This window comes from Amblyomma maculatum, chromosome 7 (assembly GCF_055883805.1).
Source record: "Amblyomma maculatum isolate TAMU_Amacu chromosome 7, ASM5588380v1, whole genome shotgun sequence".
NCBI lineage: Eukaryota > Metazoa > Arthropoda > Arachnida > Ixodida > Ixodidae > Amblyomma > Amblyomma maculatum.
In genome coordinates this window covers 22,473,555-22,492,600 of record NC_139350.1, presented here as the reverse complement: position 1 = coordinate 22,492,600, position 19,046 = coordinate 22,473,555, and the positions used below count along the sequence as shown (strand labels likewise).

The 19,046-nt window shown below is 44.8% G+C and overlaps 1 pseudogene; it reads left to right on the top strand.

Moving 5' to 3' along the window:
- Window positions 1–347: 347 nt before the first annotated feature.
- On the top strand, window positions 348–5,833 carry LOC146182817 (uncharacterized; annotated as a pseudogene).
- The last annotated feature ends 13,213 nt before the right edge of the window (window positions 5,834–19,046 follow it).

Sequence of the window (19,046 nt, the reverse complement as noted above, 5' to 3'; positions counted from 1 at the left end):
TGCACCCGTCGGCATTTCTACTGTGGGTTTGATTCATGGCCAGACGTTCGTGGCCCAAGCCAAGGAATTTTCAGACCAGGTCCGAGAACACACGTGCCTAGTAGAGCGGCTTAGAGTCACTGACGCCTGTAAACAGTTATTGATGACGCTTTCTTGGCTATGTGGTAGCGCGGATCCTCTGCTAGCCGTCTCCACTCAGTTTACACGCCATCCGCCCTCACACCACGCCTCAGCGCTTGCGAGGGTCTTAACCTACTGCCGAGATTGGGAACATCAGCGTTCACGCACCCGTGTCGGTGCGCTTGAACGCCTCTCCCGGGTGGTCAGCAAACCAGAGTAGGTGAAGCATGGATCCTGCACTATTCCTAGATGAGGTTAGTCTGGCCTCCATCCGCCAGACACTGGCGACAACACTCCCGACAGTCGACCACCTGTACTTCGACGGGTGTGATGATTTGAAGGCCAACTGCGGGAATTTCTTCTGCGAGAACGGAAGGCAAGACGCACTAAGATAATGGGAGAAATCATTGACATTACACGCCAAATTTCGCATAACTGAGGCCAGAGGAACGCAGAGGCTCTTCACGAGCGAGCACCTCGCAATGCTGTGCTTGAGATATTACAGAATCCTAGCGTAGGGCTCTTCCAATCCGTCCGCCACGTGGAGATCGTCTTACATAACACCCGACGAGTTTCTTAGAGCACGAGAGGGTGGAAATGAAAACATAAGGTTTTCACGAGTGGAGAGTGTTGTGTCGCCAGACGGACGGTACTCCGATGCCCCATCCAACATTTAGAGAGATTTAGTGTTAGATTTCGCATCGCGCTGTTTTCTTCCGAACAAGTAACCGAGCGGCAAATGTCCGAAGCAAGGTGAAGAAGCCGTGCTGCGCGTCCACTTCTCCTGAAATAAACCAGAAAGCGCTATGTGACGCAGTCACTAAAGAAGAGGTGCAGGTAGTACTCGCTGGGGTAAATGTATCCTCGGCCCGGATCGGGATGGAATCCTGGCCGGATTCTACTCTGCCTTTTTTTGTATTCTCGTGGACCAAGTGAAGTGGCTAGTAAACTAAGTGCTGCTTGACAGACCGAAGCCATCTACCTTTTCATCTTGACATCTTATCTTGCTTCACAAGCAAGGAAATATCCTCTCAGACCTAAGCTCGTGTAGGCCGATCACGTTACTTAACAAAGATTATAAGTTGGTCGCCTCCATACTAACCGATCGCCTGAAGCCGTGTCTAGGGAAGTAGCCAGTTCGCTCTGAGCTCCTATATCATCGGCAGAACTATCCTGTCTTCGTTCGCTCTGACCTGAAACCTTCTGTCTTACACGCAGACCAAGGAGTTGAGCGGGGCCTTCATATCCCTAGACCAAAGCAATCCTTTGCCAAAGTCGAGCATAACTACCATATGACAATCCTGTCACGTTTGGGCTTTCCGAACGGATTCTTTACCATTATAGCCACATTGTTTTGTGGTCTGTCCTGTGAACTGAGGGTGAACGGAGCGCTCAGTGGAAAGCTGGACGAGATGCGAGCACTGCGGCATTGAGGCCTTATTTTCACCTGCCTCTTTATCCTTTGCTTGACCATCTTAATTGTTTGCGCAGTAGAGGACCACCCCTCCATTTGAGTCTTTCCTCTGAAGGGGCAGGCAAATGGTTCCGTCTCCGCATGCGGGGTCGACATTTCGTTGTTCATACCAGACGTAAACAGCATTCCGTCTTCCCTTCGGGCGTTTTCTGAATACGCATATCTCTCGGGGTTACAGCTCAACACAGCGTAGTTCCAAGTTAAAAGCTGCGGCTTGTTCCGAGGCCCGTTACATGGTAGTGCGCAATGTGTTGATGGCGTGCGTGTGGTTGGCGTCGTTTGCGAGCCCCCAGGCGTGTCGCCGAGACCAGTTGAAGATACCGTCTCGTGCACGCAGCGTTCAGTGCAATTGATCGCGGACCTGGTCCTTTCACTCAGCATCATAAGTGGTGTTCTTTCATACTTGTGCGGTGTACGCTTGCTTCGTAGCATGCGTGGCTTCGATGCCCGCCGCATGGCTGGCAGGCTCAACTCGCTTGCAGATCAGCTACTTTTGAGCGGGAAGCCGGCTCCGGTATCTCGCCAATTCTTGGGAGCGGAACGCGACAAGGGGGGGGGGGGGGGGGGGGATGCATGAGCATGCGGTCTTGGTCCTTGCCACCAAGACACTGGTGGACGTGTTGGCACTGCGGGGTTTGGGGGTCAGTCCCTAGTCCTACACTGGCTGTGCATGAGAAGCTCTGTTCTGTTCGACACATGGGGCCACAAGACAAGCAGCTCATACTTATCTACAAACTGTCAACGGGATATTTCTGGTTGTGGACTAGCCACTTTCCAGAAGCATATATCAAAGAAAGTACATAGATCCGAATTAGCCCAGCTGTAGCTGTCATATACCTCTATCCAGACTAGGCATCAAAGGTATCTCACGATGGAAAACATTCGCGGTCATCCCACTGCCGCAAGAAGCTCTGGATTTTGAGTGGCATTGCCGATTGCAAGCTCTCCCGACAAGGAAGCGCCGCGAAAAATCGGGCTTCGTGCCTAACTCACGCTAATCTAACTGCGATGCAGTTGAGGTGTAGCGGCGTGCTCACGAGGACTGCGTCGTGGAGCTAACCCTGTGGAGCCTCATCTACAAAATGTTCAGTGTTCGCCCGAGCCAGCGGAGTTCGCTTATTGTTTAATTTATGAGCGCTTTTTCATTGCCACTGCAATGTTTGTGCGATGGAAGCGGCGTAGCCTGGCCGAAGTGAGCGGAAGATGACAGCTACCAAGTTTTCAGCTACTCAGAAAACTGCGCCTCATTCTGTGGGAGTTTTTAGAAGAACTTGCAGTTGGCGTTGAAGTACTTTCTTGCGACGCTGGTCAGCACCATTCGTATCCGTTTACGGAAGCCGAGTGGTGCTCGTACTCATGGAGTACTACACTTTGCATAGTGTAAATGCTGATTGCCTCATTAATATTTGTTGTGTGCGCATTATCGTCCACTCCTTTTTTCTGTCTTTAAAGCTATCTCGTGTCGAGTACAAATGATGTTTATAGTACAATTCCAAAACAAAATTTGCGGTTGCTTTCGTTTTTCATCCGCACCCGATTGAATGCACATATAGCCTCTACTTTGTTATACCTTTTTTGTTTGTATGCTTGATTGCATGTATGTATTTCTTCAATTCGGATGTCAAATAAACGTATTTTTATGCTGCTATCGTGCTGAGCTGTTTCTAATTTCTAATGGAGTGCAAGACAGCCAAAAAAAGTGGTTTAGGCTTGTCTTATTTGCTTATAAGCTCAGATGTGTGCTTATCCAAAACAATATATCTATATTCAACTATTGGTCACACATTACAAAGATATCTATTATTTTTATGTTACTGGATAGAGTACGTAAATACCTACTCACGAAACCAAATTGATGGTACCTTATTCATAATGTACTTAACATTCTTGCTTCATCGTAAATCAGGTGGAAGAAAGACTCATATATATATTTTGAAGAGGGATTTATTTGGGGTTATTCGGAGGACTGGAGACGGCGACCGATGACACAAGACGATCGTAGAGTGAAGCACAATCTCGTTTGAACAAGACAGTCCTAGCTCTCCGTACGCGCGCCAGCTGATCGGTGTCTTTATTTTCGTTAGTGTCGTCGCTGTATCATCTTCTTCCTTACAATTTGAATTATTGCTCGTGATCAAAGTAATGCCATGCATTGTATACCTTTAGTATGGATATTACGTTTTTCTTTGAAAGGTGACGTGAACAGTTTTGTCATACTTAATGTCATGTCTCGAAACGCAACCCAGCCTTTTGTGCTGTCTAAATCATGTTTCAAGACTAGAGAATCAGAAGTGCCTCTTGTTACACTATAAACAACAAAACCAATCAAAAACACTCTACATAAACTCCATGTACCGGATAGAGTATTATCAGTAGCTACCAACAACCAAACGTGGAGAGAATAGACAGCCTATTGGGGGGAAACACGCTCAGAAAGACAGCCTGTCTCCCTAATGGCAAATATGCGGCAATCCGTTAATTATTTTATAATCCAGCTTACAAGCTTCTAATTTCGTAAGCATGCTAAACTACATCAAATGTTTTGCGGAAACCTAACAAAAACGTAGACAACAGATAGTTGCTTATCAATTGCCAAGCATAAATCAGGATTGCATTCTACCTGCTGTGTAGTACATGATAACCATTGCCTGAAACCATGTTGGCTGGACTTGGGAGATTATTCTTGTGTTCTTTATTCATGACGCAGCTGCATATTATTTGCTATATTATTCTGTATGGGATACTAGACAAGGAAACCAGTCTCTCGTTCTGAACGGGGTTTCTCATATCGGTCTTATAAATGGGAACATCCTATGCTAAGTTGTAGCACGTGGCAAGACGGCCTCATTATCTGCTATTTTGAAGCAATCGTGTGAAGCGAAAGCATAGTTTATCCGCGCAATATTTTACAGTGGCTGCAGGACTGTCATCAAGACAACATACCTTGTTTGATTCACATTCTTTAATAATTTACGGACCGCAGTAACAAAAACACTGACTTACGTAATGCGGTAAATTACCCGGGCAGTGTAACAGAAACCGCACATTAAACGGGAGGACACAAATGGGAAATATCTTTTAAAGGGTTTGGCTTTCACCTCGTTGTGCTGAACGACCGCCGCACCATTTTCAAAGCCTGCACCGGGTTGTTTTCCTTCTCATTGCGTTTCACATACCTCCGAAATGTATTTCTCCGTGACAAGTATATCGCCGAAACATCAAATGTAAAGTCCTTTTCAATGTTCGACTTTTGTTTCATTTTATTTTTTGTTGCTTTCATTAGGGTCAGAAACGCCGGCTAATTAAATTCCTTGTATCTTCGCTGCGATGGCGCAGTTTTCGAATTAGGGCACGTAACTGAGCGTTAAACCATGGTTTGCCTCAAGCGCTCCTAGATGATATCTTTCTAGACGGTACAAAAACTTCATATAGACTAACAGCTTCTGTTAAGAATATTCTACAGGTATCTTATATTCCAGAGGGCGTCATCGTTCGGGCCTCCCGACAGCCGAGAGAAGCCCATGGGGCCTGGACGGGGTGACGAACTCTTCGTGTACGGCAAGGTATAACTCCCGCGAACCGTCTCCGAGGGGACGGGCAGGTCACCTCCACAGCCGGACTCAGAGTCGTACTTTTCCCATGTACCCGTGTCCGTCGCGGCGTTCTACCGGCGGTGGGAAATGCGCACCCCGGAGACCGCGTCCGCGCAATGGCAGCCGGAACAGCCCCCCGAAAGGAGCCGTTTACCCGACGCCGCCAGCTCGTCAGTCGTCCGGAGAATGAATCCCACCGCTTTCGAGCTTCGAGGGCCCACCCGTTTCACTCTAAACGGTTTCACGTACTCTTGAACTCTCTCTTCAAAGTACTTTTCAACTTTCCCTCACAATACTTGTTGACTATCGGTCTCTCGGTCGTATTTAGCCTTAGATGGAGTTTACCAACCACTTAGGGCTGCACTCTCAAGCAACCCGACTCACGGGAGGCTTCGTCCCGGGCGCGCAACGGCGGAGACGGGCCTGGCACCCACTCTGGGACAAGCCCCTGTCAGGGGGACTTGCCCCTTCGCAAACTCCCGGGAACGTTGCCTCCCATACACCACATTTCCCGACCGCCTGCAAGGACGAGGGATTCGGTGCTGGGCTAGGTCCCGTTTCGCTCGCAGCTACTCAGGGAATCCCTGTTGGTTTCTTTTACTCCGCTTAGTGATATGCTTAAATTCAGCGGGTTGTCTCGCCTGATCTGAGGTACTCCAGTATTTCCTGCCAAGAAAACCCTATAGCCAGTCACAATACCATGAATGATATAGCGCCGGAAGATGAGTCCCCCAGGTTGTTACTGGGGATGGCCAAAGGGCGATTCCTAGTAGCTCCAGGACGAATGAAGCGGCTGGGCTAAAGCCAAAAGGACGCTCAATTGTGGATGTCTCGGCAAGCGACCGGAAAGTCCGATGTTGCAAGGAGATATATCACATAGCAACATGGAATGTAAGATCTATGACGCAAGGTAGACTGGATGTCGTCAAGCAAGAAATGGACAGATTCAACAATGATATCTTGGGTATCAGCGGGCTCAAGTGGACCGGAATGGGAGAATTTAACTCCGGCGACCATTATGTCTTTTATTGTGGGCACGAATCCAAGAGAAGGAATGGGGTCGCTCTCATAGTAAACAGAAGAATGGGCAAAGCAGTGCTAGGGTACAACCCCAAAAACGACCGAATGATTTCACTTCGGATCCAAGGTCCCCCTTTCAACATAACAGTTATCCAAGTCTATGCACCGACCACTACTGCAGAAGAAGCTGACGTTGAGAGATTTTATGCGGACCTACAATGCCTTTTAGACCGCACCCCATCATCAGACGTCGTTTTTCTCATAGGAGACTAGAATGCTAAGGTCGGGAGTGAAGAAATATCCGGAATTATAGGTAAGTGCGGTCTTGGCGAGCCAAATGAAGCTGGGCAGAGCCTAGTAGAATTTTGTCAGGAAAACAACCTGACCATAGCGAATACTCATTTTCAACAGCACAGAAGGCGCCTGTACATATGGACTTCACCCGGACGGTCTGTACAGGAATCAGATCGATTATATTCTTTGCCGGCAGAGATTGATAAGCGCTATACAAGCAGTAAAAACAAGGCCTGGGGCCGATTGTGGCACCGATCATCAGCTTCTTGTTGCCAAAATTAAGCTTCGATTGAGGAAAACGCAGAAAACTATAAGACCTTTCATGTATGATCTTGTTGAAATGCCATTAGAATATGCTGTGGAAGTGAGGAATCGATTTCAAGAATTAGATCTAGAAGACAGAGAGCCCGAAGAGATGTGGACTGATGTTCGTGATATAATACAAGAAGTTGCTACTAAGGTAGTTCCAAAGCAAAAGAAATGCAAGAGAGCAAACTGGTTATCTGAAGAGGCTTTGCAAATAGCTGAAGAAAGGAGGATGGCAAAAGGTATGGGGGAAAGAGAAAGATACAAGGTTCTCAATGCGGATTTTCAGAAAACAGCAAGGAGAGATAAGAATGCCTTCCTGAACATACAGCGCCAAGCAGTTGAGGACAACAGCCAATTAAGGAACACAAGAGCTCTGTATAAGACAATCAAAGATATCAAAGAAAGCTTCTGTGCTAAGCTGGGCGTGATAAAGGGCAAACGAGGCAAGGACCTCACTGAAGCCTCAGAGATAAAGAAGAGGTGGCAGGAATACACAGACGAACTGTACAAGAAGGACCCAAATGTGCAAACCCAACATAAGACGGTTGTGATTACTGATATCGAGCCGGGCATCCTCAAGAGTGAAGTTGAATGAGCCTTTGCCAGCCTTGCTAAGAACAAAGCTAGCGGAATTGATGACATTCCAGCTGAGTTGCTTCAAAACCTGAACCATGACGCTGTTAACATTCTGCACACATTATGTCAGAAGATTTGGACAACCCTGCAGTGGCCACAGGATTGGAGGAGGTCAGTTTACATCCCCATTCTAAAGAAAGGCAGTGCCAAAGATTGTTCCAACTACCGCACGATCGCGCTTATTTCGCATGCTAGCAAGGTGATGTGATGATCCTCCTAGGTAGGCTGCAGCACTATGTGGATCGGGAGCTTCCGGACGTGCAAGCTGGGTTTCGCAAGGGCAGAGGAACTAGAGACCAAATTGCTAACTTTCATTGGATCATGGAAAAAGCAAGAAAGTTCCAGAAACCCATCTACTTCTGCTTAATTGATTATGCGAAAACGTTTGACTGCGTAGATCACAGCAGATTGTGGCAAGCTCTCCTGAGATGGTAGTTCCAATTCACCTCATCTGTCTCCTCAGGAACCTGTATGAAGGGCAAGAGGCCACAATCAGAATTGGGCATGGTCTTACTGATTACTTTCCGATCGAGAGAGGAGTGAGGCAAGGCTGCATACTGTCGCCCTGCCTATTTAACCTATATGCAGAGTGCATCATGAGGAAGGCCGGTCTGAACGAGTCTTCAGCTGGAGTGAAGATTGCCGGAAAACGTATCAACAACCTTAGATATGCGGATGATACCACTTTAATGGCAGAAAGTGAAGTGGAACTCAAGAGACTTCTGATGCGCGTACAAGAAGAGAGTGAGAAGTTTGGGCTTAAACTGAACATTAAAAATAGAAAGATCATGGCGTCTTTTCTGTTCTTGGGCTCCAATATTACTCCGGAAGGAGACTGCAGCCATGAAATTAGGAGACGCCTGCTTCTGGGAAAGAGAGAAATGGTTAGCCTTGACCGCCTAGTAAAGAGGAGAGACATTAGTCTGCCAGCCAAGATCCGTATAACTCGTGCTATGGTCTTTCGAGTTATGATGTATGGATGCGAGAGTTGGACTGTGAAAAAGGCTGACCGCCGAAGGATTGACGCGTTTCAATTGTGGTGCTGGCGAAGACTCTTGAGAGTTCCTTGGACTGCCAGAAGATCAAATCAGTCGATATTGTCGACCATAAACCCTGACTGCTCATTGGAGGGTCAAATTCTAAAGTTAAAGCTCAACTACTTTGGTCATCTGATGAGAAGAAAGCAGTCGCTGGAGAAAGATTTGATGTTGGGAAAGGTTGAGGGTCGCCGGAGAAGGGGTAGGCAGCGAACGCGATGGTTAGATGGCATCTTTGAGGCACTGCAGATGAAGTTATGTGATGTTAGGAAGATAGTGAGAGACCGGAAAGCGTGGCGTGACATGCTCCATAGGGTCACGAAGAGTCGGACATGACTGAATGACTGAACTGAACTGATCTTATATTCAGAATATATACAAGGGTATCCAAAATTTTGAAGTCAGTCTCAAAGGCAGCGCTTGATAACCTCGCAGTTGGCCCTGATATAGGCTTAACTATTTCGAGTTGTCCCTCACATTCGCAAGTACAGCCATCAAATCTGCGAGAACAATGTTGTGGTTGCTCGAACCATGCATTTATTGCCTCCTCCCTCAGTACACTGTGCATATTTCTTACAACATCACGTAAGATATACAATAAAATAAGTCTAGTTCATGGCCAGTCCTGTCAGTTCGGGACGGCTTGCGCACCTACATTTTATAACGCAAGAATATGGCCTGTAGCTACCTATCTCGAGATGCTTGCGCTATATAGTTCATTTGAGCTGAAATCAACTCTATTAGAGGCAATGGCCGATTTAAGCGTTTCCCATGACCCCTATAGGTATGGAAAATACTTCATTTCCAACTTTAACGGTGTCGTTACCTTGGCAGCTGCCGGTTCTCGCAAGACTTACGACAGGGCCAGTGTTCTTGTAATAATAACGCAAGCGAGATTTACTTTCCTTAAGCTACACTTCAAAGAGGAGCTTGTAGTGCACTGATGCTAGGTAATGTGCCTACGGGGGATTCACTTTTTATTGGTGTAAGCTTTTACATTTGATTCAGCAGATGCAGACTTGGCAATAAATGAAGGCATATTGACGAACTCTTGATTATTGAATGAACTCATAACAATATGGCATATCAAAAAGTCGGACTTACTTTACATATTCAAAAACAAACATAAAAAAATATAACTGTCTAGAAACCAAAAAGAGCTCGCTTACCTCAACACGTGCGTAAGCATCCTCGGTTTGAGATCGGGAGGTTGATCCTGTAGAAGGAAACAATTTCTCTAAACAGCAATTATTACTGTCCAATGTTTTCTACCCCCGTCTCACGCATGAGGCAATTGCTGATAAGGATAGAGTATTAGGGCCTTCATTTAGCATTGTGGAATAACACAACGGAAATAAACAGAGTATTTTTTTCATGTCAGCTCAGTAAGGCTATGGTGTTGAATATTGTTTGGAGCATGTGCTCTTGTGTACTCAAAAGCTATATTATTATTCCACAAGCAACACATCATTGTTGTTTTTTTAAAAAAGGTATAATGGCTTCCAGTAGTTGGGTCCTCTCTGGTCACTGCATGCAATTTATAGTGTTGTACAGTTTCGTTTTGCGCTCCGATATGTGAATGGTTTTAGTGCAGCTTGTGCGACAGACCACAAGAATCCTGAACTAAAAATCAGCCATACAAGCAGAACAAATAGTCCAACAATAAAGGGTTCAAGACAAAATGCACAGCAGCGCAAAGTGTCTACGAATCAGAAAATGATAAGTTGTGCCAACTGTCGTGCAAAAGTGAACCCTGTTTTTCTATACTTAAACCACACAGAAGCCAAACGTGCCTGATATGTGTAGCCAACACGAAGAAAGATAATGGTACATGTAATTCATATATGTAGAAGGGAATGAATAAAGATGTAATGTTGTAAACAGTAAAAATAATGAATGATAAAACAGACCACAGCGAATATTTTTACTATGGTTTTGTCTCACGTACAGCCGTCACAAAAATAATAATAATAATAATAATAATAAATAAAAAGCGCCTCATGGCTGTGAAAAATAAAATGTAATTATCTGTAGCGTTATTTAGTGACTCTAAGGCGCGCAACATAGGGACATACTATGGAGTGCCCCAATAACGTCGGAGGCAAACATAGACGCGCGATAAAGCAGACTAAGAAGATGCAAAATTCATAGGAAGTTTGCCGTACACGCACGTGCAATATACAGATATCCTCGAAAAATGAACGTTATGGAGCCGCGTAGGCGACTGGATGTGGCTGAACACTTGTGGGACTCCTCAAGTCTACTGTGTCGAACTATTCCTTCCTCATAATTGAATGCTGCATTAAAAATGTGCAGGATACCTAAGAGGCGTGTTTAAAGATGTGAGGCAAACTTGATACTACATAGCTACGGAAGCTCCTTATGCATATTCGTTACGCATAGATTCCCGTTACCACTCACCTATTGACTAATATTACTTTGTGCCTTAATTTGGGCCTTTTTTCCCACAAACATACGGGAAAGAGTATCGAAATCAAGCCAGCCTTACAAAGTTGAAATATGTGTCTGCGGTCCTGGGTATAGCCGGTCTCATACGTTATTGAAGGGTCATCAAGAGATCGATTTCCATCTTACCCTTCCTAGCAAAAAGAAGCTACTCGAGTTGGCGGCTACTGCCAGCTCGGCCATGCCATGTGGTCGCATGACGTGACATAACCTGTGACAGAGACGTGACACAACTACTTGCCAGAGCCATGTGGCTGAGATTTTAATCAAAACGTTGCAGTGGGGTTTTTCAAGAACGGGGTTTTTATCTCTAACGGTTGTTAAGGCTAGATCCTAGCGTCACGTTCGATAGAATTTCTCGCTTAGAAATTGTACATTACGTTGAAAAGCGGGAGAAATAAATATTTTCAGCCAGATATCTTTAACGTAATCATTTTTGTAAAAGTTCTGAAAGCACTGAAGAACCTGCACTGAAGAAATCCGAAGACCTGAGAGTTGCTGCTGCACAGGGTACATCGCGCGTCCCTCTTCAAACACAACCAGCATTCCATTGAAAGCATAAAATTTCACCGTTGTTCTATAATGGGTTTAGAGGAAAGGGCAGGTATCTGTTACTCGCGGTGGCGGTGGCAAAAACTTTAATTCAATTATCACAAGACTGTATGCTTGGCCCGGAGCCTTAAGAGCCTCGGCTTTATAAATACTAGATTGAGTCCCTATTCAGGAACCGCATTGGTGGTTGCCGCCACCTGCGCAAGCCGCGTTAAGACCCTTTGGGCCTGTAGATCGCAGCAGCTGAGCAGGGTCGCCTCCCAGTCCTCCCGGGAAATGTTAGGGATGTGGGAAGGAACGGGTTTTGTTGGCAGGCCCATGCCATAGGTGCCAGCCACCTTCCCACACTACTGTAATTGGCCAGTGAATTGGGAGTCAAAATGTTGAAGTACTGCCGCGCACAGCATCAAGTTAGCTAAGAGGCGCAGGAGCAGCCTCTCGTTCGCTTATACCAACCCTTTGCAGAGGTTAGGGTATTTTCGATACGAGTTTAGATAAAAAGTTACTGTCTTTGAATGTGTAGGCGGAATTGGAATCGATGTCCTCAGCCGATTCGAGTCCCGAGGAAACTACCCGGAGAGAAAGCGCGTGGACGGCTTCGTCAGCTGCCGCGTTCTCGCAAAACTCTGGTGACCAGGAACCCAGGCGAAATATCGGCACGCGGGTTCCGTGTCCTGACTGCAGTTTTGATATCTATAGGCTAACGGGGTGGTCTACCCTTTCTTGACGTTCCGACAAGCGCTTCGTGTGCCGGTGGTGAATCTCGCTGACGTATCTCGAAGATAAATCTCGCCGACGCGAGATTTTCTCTTATTAGTCTAGAGCGGCTTTCGCCTTACCAATTGAATGTAGTTTTGTAGTTTATGCGGGCACCTGAAAATCTTTGTGGGTACAATCGAGTCGACACGCTGACGACCGGATTTTAACACACTGGGGCTAATAAAGGTTTAACTTTAAAGCCAAATTGATACCACTGGAATTTGCAAAAACAAAAATTAGCCAGCAGCAATACTAATGTACGTTAAGAAGCGCTCGGCGAAAATAATTTCCACTAGTATTCACAACCGTGCCTTGACCCTAAGAAGTAGCCACGATATGTCAGGCATCGGTCAGGATCCTATCGGTTTGGCTTCTCTCCTGGGCAGTTAAAAAAAAATGCATAGCCTACACGTGGTTGTAAATATTTAGGACTGCTGTTTTTATGTCAAAATTTCTCTTCCGGTTGAATACACCTATTCCGCAGCGAATATTTTAGGCTCTCAGTATTAGGCTGGCCTTGGCAGCTTGTGAAAAACCATTCTTCCTAGTTTAATGAAAATAAGAAGTTCGCCTCACTCTTCTAAGGCACTTGTTGTTAATAAATGGTTAGCGGCATTTACTGCAGACAAGTGATGCTAGGCCTAAGGTACGTTTAAATTGCAAATGCAGTATCTAAACTAGGAATACATATAAATCTTAACATATCAATGAAAGCACGCTTAAAAACCAAAAAGCAAAACTTCATCATAGCCGTTGGCCGCGAGTCCTCTCTTTCTTAGTATCTAAATGTTTTTTGTTTTGTTTTTTTGGGGGGTTGGTAACAAGACGTACAAGAAGAGAGTGAGAAGTTTGGGCGTAAGCTGAACATTAAAAATACAAAGATCATGGCATCTTGCCCTATCAAGTCCTGGAGCATCAAGGGACAAGAAGTGGAAGCTGTGACAGATTTTCTCTTCTTGGGCTCCAATATTACTCCGGAAGGAGACTGCAGCCACGAAATTAGGAGACGCCTGCTTCTGGGAAAGAGAGCCATGGCTAGTCTTGACCGCCTAGTAAAGAGCAGAGACATTAGTCTCCCAACCAAGATCCGTATAACTCGTTCTATGGTCTTTCCAGTTGGGATGTATGGATGCGAAAGTTGGACTGTGAAGAAGGCTGAACGCCGAAGAATTGACGCGTTTGAATTGTGGTGATGGCAGAAAATCTTGAGAGTTCCTTGGACGGCCAGAAGATCAAATCAGTCGATATTGTCGACCACAAACCCTGACTGCTCATTGGAGGGTCAAATTCTAAAGTTAAAGCTCAGCTACTTTCGTCATCTGATGAGAAGAGAGGAGTCGCTGGAGAAAGATTTGATGTTGGGAAAGGTTGAGGGTCACTGGAGAAGGGGTAGGCAGCGAACGCGATGGTTACATGACATCCTCGAGGCGCTGCAGATGAAGTTATATGATGTTAGGAAGATAGTGAGAGACCGGAAAGCGTGGCGTGATATGGTCCATAGGGTCACGAAGAGTCGGACACGACTGAACGACTGAACTGAACTGAACAAGACGGAGCGTTTTTATTAATACATCAATGTTTATGTTGTACAGTAGGTTTATTATATCACTTGTTTAGAATGGAAAGGGCATGTTTCCGGGAAGAAGGTATTTTGCAAGGTGTGGGGGAAGGCAAGCATCTCTAGCCACAAAATTCGTCCGGATGCAAAAACCCCTGCCATTCCTCCAACGACTATACGGTAATGCCAGAAATTTCTTGTCTATGCATGTTCCTTTATGTGGAATTCAGGAGACTGGTACTCGCGGATAGTGCTAGGGTTACTGAATTACTGAATTTGTCCGGGGTGACTGTGAAGCTATCTTCAATCAACCTTTAGAGAAATATTTCGCTCTGCAATGCGTTTGAGAACCCGAATCGAAACAAAGATATCAGCTGAGCTGGCCATTATGCTAGAGGCCGGTGACAGCATTTTCACAGCACTGTGCCGCCCAGCGGTCATTTAGGTACAAGGAGGCGGCAGCGGACGGTCGTGGCGTGTGATTCACCGCCGGGTTCTGGTTCGAACTTTTGGCGAGGATCGCGAAATTAAGTTCAGTAGTTGCCTCATTGCATTTTGCAAATTTGAAAGCACAAAAAGTATCGGCTGACACGTACTTTTGTGCATCGCATTGATGTAAAAAAGGCCGCTGGGTATTCCGCTTCTTACCGTCGGATGTTCTGTGCTTCTGACCAGTTATAACGCCTGTGCGACTTTAATTTCTTTGCCGTCTATATCACTTACGCGCTTGGACTTAATTTCGCAACTGGGCATCTTGTGTCCCTTGCGCATATATAGCGTTTTCCTAATTTCATTTTTGTGTAAATGTGATAATAGCAAACTGAAGAATCTCGGAAGTAATGAGTATAGAAGGTTCACGGAATTTGGTTCACCTCTATTATTGGCCGTTGTTTTGGTAGCCGCTTGGTGTCATGTTTGCAAAAATTACATTGTGTCTTTGTGAAAGTCATTGAATCAAGATGAAAAGGACAGAACAGGATATATGGAGAAGACGAAAAACAGCGCACAGCTAAGTTTTCAAACACGAGAAGAGTTTCGATCGGTGTGCCCCTATCAAAAACGTCGCCCACGCGATGGCCCTATCATATGGTAAGTCGCCTGGAGAAGAGGTCGGTTTAGTACTCAGGCACGCGCTGGCAGCTTGCCATTTTTGTGGTGCATTTTAAAAATGCAGTCTTCGTCATGCGTACCGAAAACGGCACTATAACAATAGCGGCTTTAATGAAGGCACCCATCGCAGAAGCAGCGCTGGATGAGATAATGACGGAAAAGGACAATGACAAGTACTTAGGAGTGCAGCGCCCAATACAATGTGCTGCCTTTACAGGCAGTTAGCACTCCTAGTCTTAAGTATTTTCTTGTCAGCTCCGAAGAATGTGCCATATTTGAAAATTGCGAATTATTGAAAAGTGAATTTTTCAATCAAATTTGTACGCTTCTGGGATGACCGTATTTACACTAGCAGAAAAACATTATTGCTTACGAAAAATAAAAAAAAATGCGGTACGCATTACAAGTGTAACAAGTTTTATGTCTTGTAAGTGTGATGTCTACACCTTGCATTTAAATCTGAGCGGCAACGTAACGCTTAGTTCGAACGATTTGCAATGCCACCTTGTCGTTTTAAGAATAGTAAATCTAAAATCCGTAGCGGAGCGTGATGACATTCCTCGCTAATAAATGGGCTCACGAACAGTGTAGAATTTTAATGCCACAGACCCGCTTGTGGTAGATTATTTCGTAGAAAACGAAATAATCTCGTTTATGGGATGCAGCCTCTCTCGAATGGTGTCTCGCTTCCAGCAGACCAAGGCACTACCGCAAGAAAATGCAATTTTTCGGAAACAATAAAGGAAGAAGTGAGGATAGGCCAAGCACCGTGAGCGATGAGGGAGCACTTCTGTGATTGCAACCACACTAAACGCTTTTCGTCGCTCCCACAACCAACTCGACCCCATTTCTCAACATCCTGGGTGACACACTTCCCAATATTCTGGCACAGTATACCTACGCGGATAGGTCTTTGAAGCTTGGGTTGCTTCGCATGACTCCGTATTTCATGCCAAGTTCCACCGCCCCTTATCTGGAATTTAGAATCGCCGCTACAAAATTGAGGCCCACATCGCGCTAGCAGGACAATTCCAATATTTCAGTAACATTCCACATCAATGTTAGAATGAGATCGGAAATAAAACTCTCCGCTGCTGTTTCTACTTTGCTAGAATGTGCATATCCTAAAAGAGTGAAGAATAAGCTGATATACTGTCGCGAGGTAAGTTACATGGAGAGGAGGTGAGACAATTTTAAAAACCAACGCTGGACATGTGCATGTTTCAGGGCATTAAACAGCCTATTTGGTTGTGCATCATAACGCATATCTTCTTGTGCCGGCCCTGCTCTCAATACCGTGGTTATTGCCGTCGTCTTCGTCCTTTTCATTGTAATTTTAAAGAACATCTTCGCAGCCGCAAAATAAACACTATGAAACACTGTGGTACGTATTTCCAGCACTCGCATTAAAAAATGTCTAATAGTGTTGTAGAAACCTACTTTGTTCATGAAATCCTTTAAGCGAGAAAAAGCATTCCTTCAGAAAAAAAAAATCTTGCCAACAAAACAAAACACCATTGCGATCTAGACAAAACCCGGCTTACGCTATCTTCCTGGCTTTTTTTCTACACTCTTTTTGCTACTGCGCTATCTTGGCCCCAGTTATTTTATTTGTTTACTTCTGGCCTTTTGCTGTTGTGTGCGGGTTCTTTTAAGGTGCAGTTCTACATTGCTCAGTAGAACATGATCAATATTTTTTCGTCTGATGTCGTTTAATGTGATCGTGCTCTTAAGGAACGAATAGAATCACCAGTGTATTATACATCTCGTTTACGATGGAGGGCGATTATGCCGTGTGAAGCTAGGAAATGTACAGAGGCAACAGTATGACCCTGCGAGAATTATTGGGCACAGCCAAAAGTCTTAAATATGGTGACATAAAAGTGTGTGCGTATCTCAATTTTAAGGTTTGGTGTAATTAGTGAAAATAAGTGTAAACGCGCTCCGACAAATCATAATTGGCTGCCAAAGAGTATTTGGCATTTGTCCTAGGAAAACGTTCTCGAACGCCATCCTAAGAGATTCGTGAATTTCAGGCTGCAATTAATTATTTCCGACATAACCCAAGTGATAAACAGCAGTTTTCTGAGACATAGTGAATATTTTTACCGTGGGGCGCCAAGTATACCCCGAAGAATTCGTTATACAAAAGCCACAAAGAACCGCTCGAAATAGCTCCAGTGCGAGCACCACCGAATTTTGTCCCTATGTCTCATACCTCTCGTTTATCGCCACAGTGTGTGCATTTGCATGCTCAATATCATTGTCGTTGCCCCTTTATCTTTTTTTAGCCGCTTACAAATACTGGCACCATTATCTCGCTGACCATCCCCCTACCGGTAAAGTACTATCTAGCGGTGAAAACATACCAAAACCCCACCGCGTTACTTGCGACCGCTTTATGTTCACGCACACGAATCTCAAAAGGGCTAAACGAGGATGAACGCGACAACGCGCCAGCAGGCACAATGAAGTGCTACGAAGAAAACCAGCAAGGTGTGCTAGAGCAGTAAACATGAGCACTTGGCCGCGGTTGGCTGACCAATACAGCATGTGAGAAATTATAGGAGGCGAGAGGCGCTCAGGAGCTAGCATATAATGCCTGTTTGCAGAGGCTTCGCGTTCCGAGAAACCTGCTGACGATGCCGTGTGCTCTTCAAAGCTCTGAAACTACAAGCCATCCTATCAAAAGTGAGCGTTATGAAGGCAAAGCTTTGTGTATTACAAGTGCGCAGTACTACCATGACTCGTCCTCGTAACAATTACACCTTTGATAAAATATGTTTATTGTTTACCTTTTCTTTAATAAAAGATCAGTATTAACTTTCTAGTGTAAAAAATAGACACCTTTACTTACCAAGAGTAAGCACCGCATGCAGCACCATCACAAAGCCACTTCTCCATATAATGCTCATGCTGTACCTGGGAAACGTTCATAAAATATATACGCTCTAGGCTGTTGCTGCTATCAGAGGTGTGATGAATTTTTGTCATTTAGTGTACCCATTCAAAAATTTATTCTTAGGCATTGTTTAAGGTTTAGGCAAAATCTTGCTCTCATCTTATCTAGCTAAATAGAGAAGGGGCAGCTGAGCTTCATTAACTTGCAGCCATCGACCCATTTCTCTTGCCGATCCACTCTCAATGCACGGACGTCTAGCTATAACGCGGTCACTGCTTTCAAATAAACATTCCTCCCGACGGAGGCGTATGTCGGAGAATAGTCACACAAGCGGATGTGGTGCTTAAATAAGCCGGAAATGGAGCTAAAAGTATTCAGGATGTTTAGTCTTAGCGCCATATTTGCAGCTAAATGGAACAGAGGCGATGTTTGAAAGCAGCGTATTGCAGAACAATAAATATAATTTGTTTCAACTTTATGAATACACAGTTGTCTGACATCCTGCAATGATGTCTACCAGGTAATGCAGGTGTGTTGAAAAAAAAATACTAAATAGATGAAATAATATATAACGGAACCAAGTAACAACATAAAACGCACCAAACGTTAGCCATTTTTCGGGCCGTCAACTGCGGGTGCGCTATGTAAAAAAAAACGGATATTGCACACATTCTTCAATGCACGTTCTCATAGTTTTTATAAGAAATATAGCCTCCATATCAAACAATTGCAACAAAATCAAGTGAACTTTTTCGTTAGAACGTCAAAAATCTGTTGTCTAGGTTTCGTACATCGATGCTGTTTGGCGGACATTATTAATGAATCCAGACTGATTTCGTTTTGTGCATTTTCGATTTTAATAAGTTTACACACAAGAAAATGTTCGAGAGAGGCTTGAAAGAAGCAAATTTTTCAGCGTCATTTCTGTGAGGTGGGAAAACTAAGATTCATCGAAAATGACTTTCTAGGATATCTAGTCTTGTCATAGGCTCATATATGCTAGAGCAAATGTGGCGCAGCCAGGCAGCCACGTAGCCTTTGGGTACATATCGCTCTTTATAAATATAGAAGAAGGAAAGCGAACGCGAACAGTTTAACCTACTCAAGATCGGGCATATTAGGGTTCTGCTATGATATACGTTCCTTATCATCAGCGCGCCACCCCAATGAATTAAGCGTCGTGCACATAATTGTGTCCGAAAGATAATTTTTTGTC